Raw genomic sequence first — 16,027 nt, 5'->3', positions numbered from 1 at the left:
TTTCAATTGCCGCTTGTTTTCTGTGTCAAAGTTGAAGGAAGCCCCAGGGTGCCGTGTAAAATTCCACTGGCAGTACTCGAGCCACTTATTTACCATACGGATTTACTTCCACAATATGCTCTACACAGGCAACTCTCTAATCTTGGAAAGTACTCTCAGGAAGTGAGGAAGGTGGAGGGTACTTCCCAGAATGGAGGGAAATTGAGACCAGTGCAAGGTCATTCGCAGATGATTAAACATATGTTGTCTAACCACCCTTATGACTGAAGAATGATGATACTAGGTGATACTCAAGGTAGTCACACCCGTGCAATGTGTGATGGCTATACGATGAACAATCACAGAAATGGAATATATTCCATGACTACTTACTCAGATGTGTGCAGGTCCTGTAATGTTCCACTAACTCCCCTAAATCCTCTAGTGCTTGGTCTGTCTCCTATGTCACAAGACCACAAGATGATTACAGATAAGGAAGGTCATTCAGCCCATATTAATGCATCCATACAGAGATATTCTCATGTTCCCCCATGTGACATCCAATTCTTTCTTAAATGATTCCAGGGTTTAAGCCTGTAGTATCCTATCTGGAAGTTTATTCTTTGTGAAGAACATTTCCTGATATTAGTCCTAAATGTACTTTTTATTAGTTTGAACCTGTGCCCCCCCCAGTTTAATTTAAAGTAATATTTCCAGATTCATTTTTTCTGTACTATCAATAAACTTATATACCTCTATTAGCTCTCTGGTTGAACAGCTTATGTTGTTCTCATAACTCAGATCCCTGATTCTGCGGATCAGCTTTATTGCTCTTTATACTGCCTCCCGTGCTTGAACTGTCTCTCTTGTTTCTTGGTGACCACAACTGGGCGCAGTATTCTTAGTGCGGTCTGACCAGAGCCCTATAAAGTTTCATCACTAAATCTTCTAAAATATTTTACTGTTCCCTTTCAGCTTTATCCGTAGATATTTCAATGCGATTTAGGAGTATGTGTGCTGTCTATTTATTCCCCCCTCCCCCTCCCCCCACTACCCCTCCCATGTGCAGCAATTTACACTTGTTTGCATTAAATTTCATCTCCCATTGTTCTGTTCACTCCCCCCCCCCCCCCGTATCTTGTCCAACTAATAGTTGATGGGTGCTTTTGTGACTGGAAGGCTGTATCGAGTGGACTTGGACTTGAATGTAGGGGGTATGATTAAGAAGTTTGCAGATGACACTAAAGTAGTCTGTGTGGTTGATAATGAAGAAGAAAGCTGCAGATTGCAGGAAGATATCAATGAACTGGTCAGGTGGCCAGCACAGTGGCAAATGGAATTCAATCCGGTTAAGTCTGAGGTAATGCATTTGAGGAGGTCTAACAAGGCAAGGGAATACACATTAAATGGTACGACACTGAAAAATGTAGAGGAACAAAGGAACCTTGGAGTGCAGGTCCACAGATCCCTGCAGGTAGCAGGCTGGGTAGATAAGGTGGTTAAGAAGGCATATGGAATACTTGCCTTTATTAGTCAAGGCATGGAATACAAGAGCAAGGAGGTTATGCTTGAACTGTATAAAACACTAGTTAGGCCGCAGCTGGAGTACTGTGTGCATTTCTGGTCACCACATTACAGGAAAGATGTGATTGTACTGGAAAGGGTGCAGAGGAGATTTACAAGAATGTTGCCTGGACTGGAGAATTTTGGTTAAGAGGAAAGATTGGAGATGCTGGGTCTACTTTATTTGGAACAGAGGAGTCTGAGGGGAGACCTGATTGAGGTGTATAAAATTATGAGGGGCCTGGATAGAGTGGATAGGAAGGACCTTGGCAGAGGGAGTCAACAAACAGGGGGCATAGATTTAAAGTAATTGGGGAGAGGTTTAGAGGGGAGTTGAGAGGAAATGTCTTCACCCAGAGTGTGGTGGGGGTCTGGAAATCATTGCCTGAAAGGGTGGTAGAAGCAGGAACCCCTTTGAAAGATACTTGAATGTGCACTTAAAGTGCCATAACCTACAGGTCTATGGACCTAGAGCTGGAAAGTGGGATTAGGCTGGATAGCCGACACAATGGGCCGAAATGGCCTCCTTCCATGCTGTAAATTTCTATGATTCTAACTCATTCTGTGATTTCTGAGCTGAATCTTGTGATATCACTGCTCCTTCTAGTTCGGTATCATCTGCAAATTTGACTAATGTGCATTCAGTTTCTGAATCCAGGTTATTTATGTGAATTAGAAACAGTAGTGGTCCCAGCATGAAGCCCTGAGGCGCCTCACTTAGTACTGCGTTCCAATCCGACATAACTCCTCTATCGAGTACTCATTGTTTCCAAACATTTCAGGCAGTTTCTTATCCATTCCTAGGGTTTACTCTGAAACCTCACAACTTTCAGTTTAATTCATGGCCTTTCATGTTAAAGTTTATCAAAATCCTTTTGGAAATTTTGGTACACCACATCACAGGCCTTACCACAGTCTACTTGAGTTCTGTCAGTCTATTCTACAATCTAAAAGAATGTGTTTATGATTTCACTCAAGGGACCAGACAAAGTAAATCTTTGCAAATACATTTACTGTGTTCCTACACATAGTAGCCAAAGGAATTTTTGCCCCCTGGCATTTGCACTGAACATTGAAAAATGTTCATTTGTTTCATTTCACTCATATGGAGATGGTTTTATGTAAGTGCAACCACTGATCTGTTTGTTTATTATACGTCTTGTTCTGAATGAAGGCAGTTGATATATTATAGTGTCAGCCATGCTTCAGTGATGGCACATCAGCTCTGAGTCTGTGGGTTCAAATCCCACTCCAGAGATTTGAGCAGACACTCCAATGCAATACTGAGGGAGTGCTGCACTGTCTTTTGGCTAAGAAGTTAAACCGAAGCCCCGCCTGTCCTCTCAGATGGACAAAAAAGAGCACAACACTATTTCGAAGAATAGCAGGAGAGTTCTCCACAATGTCCTGGCCAATATTTACCCCTGAACCAACATTTCTAAAACATATTATGTGGTCATTATTGTTATGTATTTAACCCCTTGTAACCTGTATAACACCTGACCACTGATCCCTTCGGAGCACAGTATATAAGCAGGCTACCCACGAGGTACTTGCACTCTGGAGTCTTATTAAAGGAGCTAAGGTCACACTTGCTCATTGTACACAGTACACAGTTTCATACTTTATTATGAACGTACCAATTGGCGACGAGGTAGCGAACAACCGCACGAAAATGCTAAGAACAGTCGGTATCCTGGAGAAGTTCTCAGAAGGGGACGATTGGAAGGCTTTCGTGGAGAGACTCGACCAATACTTCGTGGCCAACGAGCTGGAAGGGGAAGAGAACGGTACCAAATGAAGGACGATCCTCCTAACCATCTGTGGGGCAACAACCTACGAGACGAATTTAGGGAGCTAGGAGCTAAATTAAAAAGTAGGACCTCAAAAGTAGTAATCTCAGGATTGCTACCAGTGCCACGTGCTAGTCAGAGTAGGAATCGCAGGGTAGCTCAGATGAATACGTGGCTTGAGGAGTGGTGCAGAAGGGAACGATTCAAATTCCTGGGGCATTGGAACCGGTTCTGTGGGATGTGGGACCAGTACAAACCGGACGGTCTGCACCTGGGCAGGACCGGAACCAATGTCCTAGGGGGAGTGTTTGCTAGTGCTGTTGGGGAGGAATTAAACTAACATGGCAGGGGGATGGGAACCTATGCAGGGAGACAGAGGGAAATAAAATGGAGGCAGAAGCAAAAGATAGAAACGAGAATAGTAAAAGTGGAGGGCAGAGAATCCCAAGGCAAAAAACAAAAAGCGCCACATTACAGCAAAATTTTAAAGGGGCAAGGCTGAAGGCTCTGTGCCTCAGTGCGAGGAATATTCGGAATAAGGTGGACGAATTAGCTGCGCAGATAGCAATTCACGAATAAGATGTAATTGGCATCACAGAGACATGGTTCCAGGGTGACCAAGGCTGGGAACTCAACATCCAGGGGTATTCAACATTTAGGAAGGATAGATAGAAAGGAAAAGCAGGCGGGGTGGCGTTGCTGGTCAAAGAAGAAATCAATGCAATTGTAAGGAAGGACATTGGCTTGATGATGTGGAATCGGTATGGGCAGAAAACGTTGGCGGGAGTTGTGTTCAGGCCACCAAACAGTAGTAGTGAGGTTGGGGAAAGCATAAAACAAGAAATAAGGGATACGTGCAATAAAGGTACAGCAGTTATCATGGGCGACTTTAATTTACATATAGATTGGGTTAACCAAACTGGTAGCAATGCGATAGAGGAGGATTTCCTGGAGTGTATTAGGGATGGTTTTCTTGACCAATATGTGGAGGTGTCGATATATGAACGGGATATATGGAATTAAAAGGCAGTAAAGTGAATTGGATATATGTATAAGCCATGGAAAAATAACTAAGAGAATGTCAGATTGCAAATAATACAACATCAGCACAATTAACAAGCTTTCTCAAGGTTTTAAGTTACTAATCCTGCCAACAATATAAATTGTAACATGAAATGAATATATGGATAAATCTGCAGAATTGCAAGGTCTCAGTTAGTAGTCACACCACTAAATTGTAACATTCAGAGGCAATGCTTGAGCTTTCGTAAAAACATCCCATATAGATTGACTAATGAGTGGCTGAGTTAGAATGTCAATCTAATTGTATTTTGTTATCTATTTTTAAAAATGTATAACTGCTGTCGCTTTACGATGTAACTTCACTTATCCGTAGGGAGTGTGTACGCTCTATCGAGAGAGTATATCTTCTGTCTGATAAGTCTTGCCGGCCGGTAAAATAAAGACTGCTTTGTTTAAAGCACAATAGGTATTCGACTCAGTAATTTTACTGAACCAGATTGAGAGAAAAGAATCTACATTTACATTTGGTGTCAGAAGTGGGATCTCAACGGATGACTGCCGAAAACTTGCGAATTAAGAGCCAGACTAGCCTTGGACGAGACAAGGGGAAAGTGGCCACTGGAGTGAGTATGATTTCAATACTGTTCCAGTTTCCCCCGGTTTCAAAAGTCTGAGAAAAGTTTAGCCACTCGCTGGTTCTCGGGTAGTGTCTGAACGAGATCCATAACAATCTGGCGAATACCTTCTAAATTTAGAAATAAGTGTTCAATTCAGGTGTGACGTTGACCTTGTATATCACTTGGCCCTTCTAGGCACTGATTGAATTTAAACTGCGCGGTGACACGAAAGGATAGGGAAATTTGGAGACTAAAGGAAATAAGGCTCATAAGAAATCAAATTTGGAAAATTAGGCTCACAGGGAATTAAGTAAGGCTTATGGGGAATTAAATAGAGGATAGGTGTTCAAGTCAGGTGTGACGTCGACCTCGTATATCACTTGGCCCGTCTAGGCACTGATTGAATTTAAATCACGCAGCAACTCGAAAGGCAGGGCCGACGCGGATCAGTGTTAGCTTTAGTAAAGTCTTTGTTTATTTCAAGTGTTTTAAATCGCGTGGCGACGTGAACCGCGGGGCGACGCGGATCAGTGTTAGATTTAGTAAAGTCTTTGATTATTTTAAGTGTTTTAAATCGCGGGGCGACGCGGGAGTCTTAAGTGTTTTAAATCGCGCAGCGACTCGAACCGCGGGGCGACGCGGAAGTCAGTGTTAGCTTTAGTAAAGTCTGTTTATTTTGAGTTGGTTCAAAGTCAGTGTTAGTTTCAGTAAAGTCTGTGTTTATTTTAAGTTTGTTTAAATTGCACGACGACACGAACGCGTAACGACACGGTAATACGAGGGGCAGCGTGAAAATGGGTAATCAGTTGGATAAAACAACGGATGCGGATAGACCGCTACAAAAGTTATGTGAGGAATTCCCTGAAAGAGCTGAAGACTTTAGAAAATTATCAGGAGCCCTGAACAAATTATTAGGAGATGACCAGTGGCCTCTAGGTGGCACTAGAAGCGTAGAGGTAGCAAAAAAAGCACAGGGATTAATTTGGAGAAGGGGACGAGGAAAAGGGGACAAAAATTTAATTGCAACATGGCGACACTATTGTCAAAAATTAAAAGATGCATCACTTCTGTCAAGTTGGCAAATAAATGCAATTAAATTAGGACTCTCATTGACAGAGGGAACACATGTTAAAACTGTAGACGTCTTAAAAAAAGAATGTGCGCACGAGAAACTTACTAAGCGATCCTCTGGGACCTCTGAGAAAGGTATTGACCGACTACGTAGTCAAATGGCTGGCTTTGTGTTAACCGAGGCTGATGATGAAATTGATGAGTAATCACTGACTCAGCGCCCAACGGCGCCTCCCGCACCCCCTGGCCCCTTGCTCCAGTCCTCTTCCAAACACCCTCCACCTTACACTTCGGCGAGAGGAGTTAAAAATAACCCCATACCACCAAAGCAACAAACCCAAACTGACTCCTCATCCTCTGATAGCGATTCGGATCCCCAGTTCACAAGCAATATAGCCGAAAGGACCAGATCTCACACTCGAAAGGGCAGAACTATATCTCGATATCACAGAAAGTCCCGTAAATCTTCTAGTCAATCTACCAGAGAGCTAGCCATCCTAGACTGGGTGATGTGTAATGAGAAAGGACTAATTAGCAATCTTGTTGTGCGAGGCCCCTTGGGGAAGAATGACCATAATATGGTAGAATTCTTTATTAAGATTGAGAGTGACACAGTTAATTCAGAAACTAGGGTCCTAAACTTAAGGAAAGCTAACTTCGATGGTTTGAGGCATGAATTGGCTGGAATAGACAGGCAAATGATACTTAAAGGGTTGATGGTGGATAGGCAATGGCAAACATTTATAGACCACATGGATGAACTTCAACAGTTGTACATCCCTGTCTCGAATAAAAATAAAACAGGGAAGGTGGCTCAACCGTAGGTCCCCTGCAGTCAGAATCAGGGGAAGTCATAACGGGGAACAAAGAAATGGCAGACCAATTGAACAAGTACTTTGGTTCGGTATTCACTAAGGAGGATACAAACAACCTTCCGGATATAAAAGGGGTCAGAGGGTCTAGTAAGGAGGGGGAACTGAGGGAAATCTTTATTAGTCGGGAAATTGTGTTGGGGAAATTGATGGGATTGAAGGCTGATAAATCCCCAGGGCCTGATGGACTGCATCCCAGAGTACTTAAGGAGGTGGCCTTGGAAATAGCGGATGCATTGACAGTCATTTTCCAACATTCCATTGACTCTGGATCAGTTCCTATGGAGTGGAGGGTAGCCAATGTAACCCCACTTTTTAAAAAAGGAGGGAGAGAGAAAACAGGGAATTATAGACCGGTCAGTCTGACCTCAGTAGTGGGTAAAATGATGGAATCAATTATTAAGGATGTCATAGCAGTGCATCTGGAAAATGGTGACATGATAGGTCCAAGTCAGCATGGATTTGTGAAAGGGAAATCATGCTTGACAAATCTTCTGGAATTTTTTGAGGATGTTTCCAGTAAAGTGGACAAAGGAGAACCAGTTGATGTGGTATATTTGGACTTTCAGAAGGCTTTCGACAAGGTCCCACACAAGAGATTAATGTGCAAAGTTAAAGCACATGGGATTGGGGGTAGTGTGCTGACGTGGATTGAGAACTGGTTGTCAGACAGGAAGCAAAGAGTAGGAGTAAACGGGTACTTTTCAGAATGGCAGGCAGTAACTAGTGGGGTGCCGCAAGGTTCTGTGCTGGGGCCCCAGCTGTTTACATTGTACATTAATAATTTAGACGAGGGGATTAAATGCAGTATCTCCAAATTTGCGGATGACACTAAGTTGGGTGGCAGTGTGAGCTGTGAGGAGGATGCTATTAGGCTGCAGAGTGACTTGGATAGGTTAGGTGAGTGGGCAAATGCATGGCAGATGAAGTATAATGTGGATAAATGTGAGGTTATCCACTTTGGTGGCAAAAACAGAGAGACAGACTATTATCTGAATGGTGACAGATTAGGAAAAGGGAAGGTGCAACGAGACCTGGGTGTCATGGTACATCAGTCATTGAAGGTTAACATGCAGGTACAGCAGGCGGTTAAGAAAGCAAATGGCATGTTGGCATTCATAGCGAGGGGATTTGAATACAGGGGCAGGGAGGTATTGCTACAGTTGTACAGGGCCTTGGTGAGGCCACACCTGGAGTATTGTGTACAGTTTTTGTCTCCTAACTTGAGGAAGGACATTCTTGCTATTGAGGGAGTGCAGCGAAGATTCACCAGACTGATTCCCGGGATGGTGGGACTGACCTATCAAGAAAGACTGGATCAACTGGGCTTGTATTCACTGGAGTTCAGAAGAATGAGAGGGGACCTCATAGAAACGTTTAAAATTCTGACGGGTTTAGACAGGTTAGATGCAGGAAGAATGTTCCCAATGTTGGGGAAGTCCAGAACCAGGGGTCACAGTCTGAGGATAAGGGGTAAGCCATTTAGGACCGAGATGAGGAGAAACTTCTTCACCCAGAGAGTGGTGAACCTGTGGAATTCTCTACCACAGAAAGTAGTTGAGGCCAATTCACTAAATATATTCAAAAGGGAGTTAGATGAAGTCCTTACTACTCGGGGGATCAAGGGTTATGGCGAGAAAGCAGGAAGGGGATACTGAAGTTTCATGTTCAGCCATGAACTGATTGAATGGCGGTGCAGGCTAGAAGGGCTGAATGGCCTGTTCCTGCACCTATTTTCTATGTTTCTATGTAACCGTGGCTAACAAGGGAAATTAAGGATAGTGTTAGATCCAAGGAAGAGGCATATAAATTGGCCGGAAAAAGCAGCAAACCTGAGGACTGGGAGAAATTTAGAATTCAGCAGAGGAGGATAAAGGGTTTAATTAGGAGGGGGAAAATAGAGTATGAGAGGAAGCTTGCCGGGAACATAAAAACTGACTGCAAAAGCTTCCACAGATATGTGAAGAGAAAAAGATTGGTGAAAACAAACGTAGGTCCCTTGCAGTCGGACTCAGGTGAGGTAATAATGGGGAACAAAGAAATGGCAGACCAATTGAACAAATGCTTTGGTTCTGTCTTCACGAAGGAAGATACAAATAACCTTCCAGATGTACTAGGGGACCGAGGGTCTAGTGAGAAGGAGGATCTGAAGGATATCCTTATTAGGCTGGAAATTGTGTTGGGGAAGTTGATGGGATTGAAGGCCGATAAATCCCCAGGGCCTGATTGTCTGCATCCCAGAGTACTTAAGGGGCCCTAAAAATAGTGGATGCATTGGTAATCATTTTCCAAGAGTCTATCGACGCTGGATCAGTTCCTATGGACTGGTGGGTAGCTAATGTAACACCACTTTTTAAAAAAGAAGGGAGAGAGAAAATGGGTAATTATAGACCGGTTAGCCTGACATCAGTAGTGGGGAAAATGTTGGAATCTATTATTAAGGATGAAATAGCAGCACATTTGGAAAGCGGTGACAGGATCGGTCCAAGTCAGCATGGATTTATGAAAGGGAAATCATGCTTGACCAATCTTCTGGAATTTTGTGAGGATGTAACTAATGGAGTGGACAAGGGAGAGCCAGTGGATGTGGTGTATTTGGACTTTCAAAAGGCCTTTGACAAGATACCACATAAGAGACTGGTGTACAAGATCAAGGCACATGGTATTGGGGGTAATGTACTGGCGTGGATAGAGAATTGGTTGGCAGGCAGGAAGCAGAGAGTAGGGATAAACGGGTCCTTTTCGGAATGGGAGACAGTAACTAGTGGAGTGCCGCAGGGCTCAGTGCTGGGACCCCAGCTCTTCACAATATACATTAATGATTTGGATGAAGGAATTGAGGGTAATATCTCCAAGTTTGCAGATGACACTAAACTGCATGGCGTTGTGAGCTGTGAGGAGGATGCTAAGAGGCTGCAGGGTGATTTGGACAGGTTATGTGAGTGGGCAAATGCATGGCAGATGCAGTATAATGTGGATAAATGTGAGGTTATCCATTTTGGTGGCAAAAACACGACGGCAGAATATTATCTGAATGGCGGCAGATTAGGAAAAGGGGAGGTGCAACGAGACCTGGGTGTCATGGTTCATCAGTCATTGAAAGTTGGCATGCAGGTCCAGCAAGTGGTGAAGAAGACAAATGGCATATTGGCCTTCATAGCGAGGGGATTTGAGTATAGGAGCAGGGAGGTATTACTGCAATTGTACAGGGCCTTGGTGAGGCCTCAACTGGAATATTGTGTTCAGTTTTGGTCTCCTAATCTGAGGAAGGATGTTCTTGCTATTGAGGGAGTGCAACGAAGGTTCACCAGACTGATTCCAGGGATGGCTGGACTGATATATGAGGAGAGACTGGATCAACTGAGCCTTTAAACACTGGAATTTAGAGGATGAGAGGGGATCTCATAGAAACGTTTAACATTCTGACGGGTTTAGACAGGTTAGATGCAGGAAGAATGTTCCCAATGTTGGGGAAGTCCAGAACCAGAGGTCACAGTCTAAGGATAAGGGGTAAGCCATTTAGGACCGAGATGCGGAGGAACTTCTTCACCCAGAGAGTGGTGAACCTGTGGAATTCTCTACCACAGAAAGTTGTTGAGCCCAATTCACTAAATATATTCAAAAAGGAGTTAGATGAGGTCCTTACTACTAGGGGGATCAAGGGGTATGGCGAGAAAGCAGGAATGGGGTACTGAAGTTGAATGTTCAGCCATGAACTCATTGAATGGCGGTGCAGGCTAGAAGGGCAGAATGGCCTACTCCTGCACCTATTTTCTATGTTTCTATGTTTCTATGTAACAAATGCTTAGAGACTTTTTTGCACTGGGCATTGGCCATGAGACAATCCTTCGCAAACTTGACTGTAGAAACTCCAAATCTTAAGTAAAGCCATAACGATAGCCCAGACATTTATGTCCACCAACGACAACAGCAAACAGATTTCGCAGAGTAAAGAAGTTTCGGCCAGTACTGTGCATAAAGTAACGTCGGTTTCGAGCAGAAATGTATATGGCAGAACATAGATCCGGCTGCTGCTGCCCGACCTCAGATGACCCAGAGTCTGTCGTCAATCGTTAATGCAAAGCAGTTAACACATTGTTGGCATTGTGGAGATGATCATTGGCCTCATCAATGCCGCTTCAAGCACTATGCGTGCAACGGCTGCAGAACAATGGGATACCTCCAGCGAATGTGCAGGCGAGCTGCAAACCCTGCAAACCACCATGTTGCAGAGGAAGATCGATCCACTGTGGATCAGGCTGAATTGGAGACTTGTACCAAGGAGGCAGAAGTGTTACGGGGTACACACATTCACTACGAAATGTCCACCAGTAATGTTGAAAGTTGAACTGAACAGTATTCCAGTATCTATACAACTGGACACGGGTGCAAGTCAGTCCATAATGAGTAAAAAGGCCTTCGACAGGCTGTGGGGCAAAAAGGCACACAGGCCCAAGCTCAGCCCCATTCACACCAATCTAAGGACTTACACCAAGGAACTAATCCCTGTAATTGGCAGTGCAGAAGTCAAAATCTCCTATGACGGAGCAGCACACGAACTCCCGCTGTAGATTGTGCCAGGGAATGGCCCCATGTTGTTTGGCAGAAGCTGGCTGGGAAAAATCCGCTGGAACTGGGGCGACATCCGAGCGCTTTCGTCCATCGACGACGCCTCATGTACCCAGGTTCTGAGCAAGTTCCCATCGGTGTTCGAGCCAGGCATTGGATGCTTCTCGGGGGCGAAAGTGCAGATCAATTTGGTTCCCGGTACGCGACCCATCCACCACAAGGCACGGGCGGTACTGTACATGATGCGTGAAAAAGTGGAAATTGAGCTGGACAGGCTGCAGCGAGAAGGCATCATCACGCTGGTGGAATTCAACGGCTGGGCCAGTCCGATTGTCCCGGTACTTAAAGGGGACGGCACGGTTAGAATTTGTGGGGACGTTAAAGTAACGATTAACCGTTTTTCGCTGCAGGACCAATATCCGCTACCCAAGGCAGACGACCTATTTGCGACCCTGGCTGGAGGGAAGACGTTCACCAAGCTGGACCTGACCTCGGCCTACATGACGCATGAGCTGGAGGAGTCTTCGAAAGGCCTCACCTGCATCAACACACAAAGGTCGATTAACATAGAAACATAGAAAATAGGTACAGGAGTAGGCCATTCGGCCCTTCGAGCCTGCAGCACCATTCAATATGATCATGGCTGATCATGCAACTTCAGTACCCTATTCCTGCTTTCTCTCCATACCCCTTGATCCCTTTAGCTGTAAGAGCCACATCTAACTCCCTTTTGAATATATCGAACGAACTGGCCTCAATAACTTTCTGGCATGCGAACTATGTGGCCTGCCCAGCGAAGCTGATCGAGTGTGGTCAATGCTTCAATACTAGGGATGTTAGCCTGGGTGAGGACACTGATGTCGGTGCGCCTGTTCTCCCAGGGGATTTGCAGGATCTTGCGGAGACATCGTTGGTGATATATCTCCAGCGACTTGAGGTGCCTTCTGTACATCGTCCATGCCTCTGATCCATATAGGAGGGCGGGTCTTAATACAGCCCTGTAGACCATGAGCTTGGTGGTAGATTTGAGGGCCTGGTCTTCAAACACTCTTTTCCTCAGGCGGCCAAAGGCTGCACTGACGCACTGGAGGCGATGTTGAATCTCCGCATCAATGTCTGCCTTTGTTGATAAAAGGCTCCTGAGGTATGGGAAGTGGTCCACGTTGTCGAGGGCCGCGCCGTGAATCTTGATGACTGTGGGGCAGTGCTGCAGGGCGAGGACAGACTGGTGGAGAACCTTTGTCTTCTGGATGTTAAACGTAAGGCCCATGCTTTCATATGCCTCGGTGAATACATCGACTATATCCTGGAGTTCAGCCTCAGAATGTACAGACGCAGGCGTCGTCCGCGTACTGCAGCTCAACGATAGAGGTTGGGGTGATCTTGGACCTCGCCTGGAGGTGGCGTAGGTTAAACAGCTTCTCACTGGTTCTGTAGTTTAGTTCCACTCCAGCGGGGAGCTTGTTGACCGTGAGGTGGAGCATGGCAACGGTTTTCCGATGGTTCAGGGCGCCATTAATTGCACCCATGTGATATTGCGCGCACCACACCACAATGCGGAGGTGTTTCGGAACCGCAAGTGCTACCACTCTCTCAATGTGCAGTGTGTGTATCCCTCAGATTGCTGCAGCAGATATTGTCTTGCAATTTACACTTACCTAGCGATTTGAGGGTGTGCAGTTTGATACAAAAACATTTCTGAGGAGCAGTGCATTAGAAGACTGCGGTTCCGCAAGGAGATCGTCACTGAGCTATGCCATCTCCTGCAGCCAGACCTACAGGCTGACATTGGGACCAGTACTTCACTATCCATTGCAGTGAAGGTAACTGAGGTGCTCAGCTTGTGTGCCTGCGGATCTTTCCTAGCTACAGCAGGGGACATCTGCAGCATTTCGCAATTTGCTGCTCATTGCTGCATCCACCAGGTCACAGACGCTCTATACCGCAGGAGAATGAACTACGTAAAGATTCCCATGATGAGGGAGCAACAGGAGCAACGGTTATGTGGGTTCGCCAGGATAGCAGGTTTTCCGATGGTTCAGGGTGCCATTAATTGTACCCATGTGGTATTGCACGCACCACACCATAATGCAGAGGTGTTTCGGAACTGCAAGTGCTACCACTCTCTCAATGTGCAGTTGGTATGCGACCACATGCAGCGCATCCTTGCCGTCAGTGCCCGCTATCCTGGTAGTGTACACAACGCTTTAATCCTGCGGGAGGGCACTGTGCAACGACTCTTCCAGCCACCACATGAAGGTCGCGGCTGGCTGCTCGGCAATAAAGGCTATGGTCTAGCCACCTGGCTCATGACACCCCTCCGCAACCCCAACCCCCGTTCTGAGCATCAGTACAACGAGAGCCATGGTGCCACCCGAAACCTCATAGAACAGACTATCGGGGTTCCGATGCCTTGACTGCTCTGGATGCAGCCTTCAGTGCTCTCCTAATCACGTCTCACTCTTCATTGTTGTCTGCTGCATGCTGCACAACCTGGTCATCAGCAGGGCCCAGGCATTGCCACTGGATTGCAGCTCCACCTCAGGAGGAGGAAGAGGAAGAGGAGCATGGCGATGCACAGCCTGGCAAGGCAGACAAGGAGGAGGATCAGCAGCCACGTAGGAGGCACCGTGCCAATGCTGCCGCTGCAAGGATTGCACATCAGCGCCTCATCCTCCATTGATTCCGCTGAATTAAACAACAGATGTCGACTGGGCCTCATAGTCACGTTACTATGTGCCAGGCTCATGGCGCAGCTCCATGAAATTCTCAATTAATACACATAACGACAATGCAAATGGTCAAAGAAACATTTTAATATCTGTAACAAGGGTGTGCCCTCAAGCAACACACCAATAACCCATCACTAGCATCTAATAAAGAATGTAACAAATACCCCTTGAAACAGCATAGCACACAAGCAACTTCATGAATATATGTACAAATGCCCCTCCCATCTGGAATGCAACACCAGCTCCCATGAAGCATATGATGCCAAGACCTTTCACAAATAACAGGCATCAAACATCAATCACAAAATATGTACAATTATATTTACTAGATGTGGACATCTTGCTATGGTGGGAAACACCTTAGTGCGACTTGCTGACAGACTTGCCAGACTTTTCCTTTCTCCCCCTCCCACGCCTACTGCTTCTCCTTAATGTGGCTGCAGTGCCTGCAGCAAGGCTGCTTGGAGGCTGCTCTGTCTATGTGGCAGAGACTGCAGATGGCTTAGCAGGAAGCCCTGGCCCAGCTCTAGGCCAGGCTGTCAACTACATCACCTCAGCACGGGCAGCAGCAGTCTCGGATAGTTGGTGCAGACCGCGGCAGGTGCAAAGGCGGAGTGTCACCTTTAATTTCCATTGACACACTGCCACTCTGAACAGATAGCGCCTACGCAGAGTCATCTTACCTCCGCTTTAAAATGCGGCTGGTGCCGGAATGTCTAACGACAATCACCTCATCCACATTCGCTCTGGGAAGTTAGCGCAACGATTTTTGGCTTCACCGCCCTAAGAGAATTGTGCAACGCCTGATTTACCGCTCCATTTCCCTCTTGGGGCGCTGAAACCAAATTTCACGGTAGCCGGTGCTAACTTTCCCACGGCGCCAACTTTCCCATGGCGCTAAACTTACCAACCAGGCGGGCTTACCGCCTCAAAATGGGCAATACTGAATTTCTAGCCCAGTTTCTCCAGCTCTCTCCGCCTTTTAAAAACCTGCGTAAAACCGATCTCTTTAACCAAGTTTGGATCATGCCTCCGAATCTCTTCCTTCTAGTTCGGTGCCCATTCTCCTTGTATCTACGTGTGAAGCACCTTCAGATCTATGTTAAAGACATTGTACAAATACAAGTATTTGTTGTTATATTTAGGAAATAAAGAACAGGTTAGTTACCATTTAAAAGAGGAAGTTTGTTTGGGATCCACCATTAGGTTTGAATATGTGTCTCTAGAATGTTTTGTTTGTATTTCAAATTTCCTCAAGAATCACTGTTCGTATTTTGATCGCTCAAGAGTGGCCAAAATAATTTATTTTAAGATCTTTAATTTCTTTCATTGAAAAGAGATCTTCATCCTATTTGCCTGACGTTGATTTGAACCCAATAGTAAAAGCACATTGATCGAACATACCATCATCATCATCATAGGCAATCCATCGGAGTCGAAGATGATTTGCTTCCACACTAAAAATGAGTTCTCAGGTGACTGAAGAGTCCAATGCGGGACCTACAGTCTCTGTCACAGGTGGGGCAGACAGTAGTTGAAGAAATGGGTGGGTGGGGTATCTGGGTTGCCGTGCGCTCCTTCGGCTGTCTACGCTTGGCTTCAGCTTGCTCTCAGCGAAGAGCCTCGAGGTGTTCAGTACCTTCCCGGATGCTTTTCCTCCACTTTGGGCGGTCTTGGGCCAGGGATTCCCAGATGCCAGTAGAGATGTTACATTTTTTCAAGAAGGCTTTGAGGGGGTCCTTGAAGCGTTTTCTCTGCCCACTGGGGCTCGCTTGCCGTGTTGGAGCTCTGAGTAGAGCGCTTGTTTT

At 45.7% G+C, this 16,027-nt stretch overlaps 1 protein-coding gene across 1 annotated transcript in view; it reads left to right on the top strand.

The window, feature by feature from the left end:
• kif6 (kinesin family member 6) overlaps positions 1–16,027 on the top strand; it is a 768,544-nt gene that overhangs the window by 605,021 nt on the left and 147,496 nt on the right. The window lies entirely within an intron of this gene.

This window comes from Pristiophorus japonicus, chromosome 7 (assembly GCF_044704955.1).
Source record: "Pristiophorus japonicus isolate sPriJap1 chromosome 7, sPriJap1.hap1, whole genome shotgun sequence".
NCBI classification, from domain to species: Eukaryota; Metazoa; Chordata; class Chondrichthyes; family Pristiophoridae; genus Pristiophorus; species Pristiophorus japonicus.
This window is presented reverse-complemented; position numbering and strand designations above follow the sequence as displayed.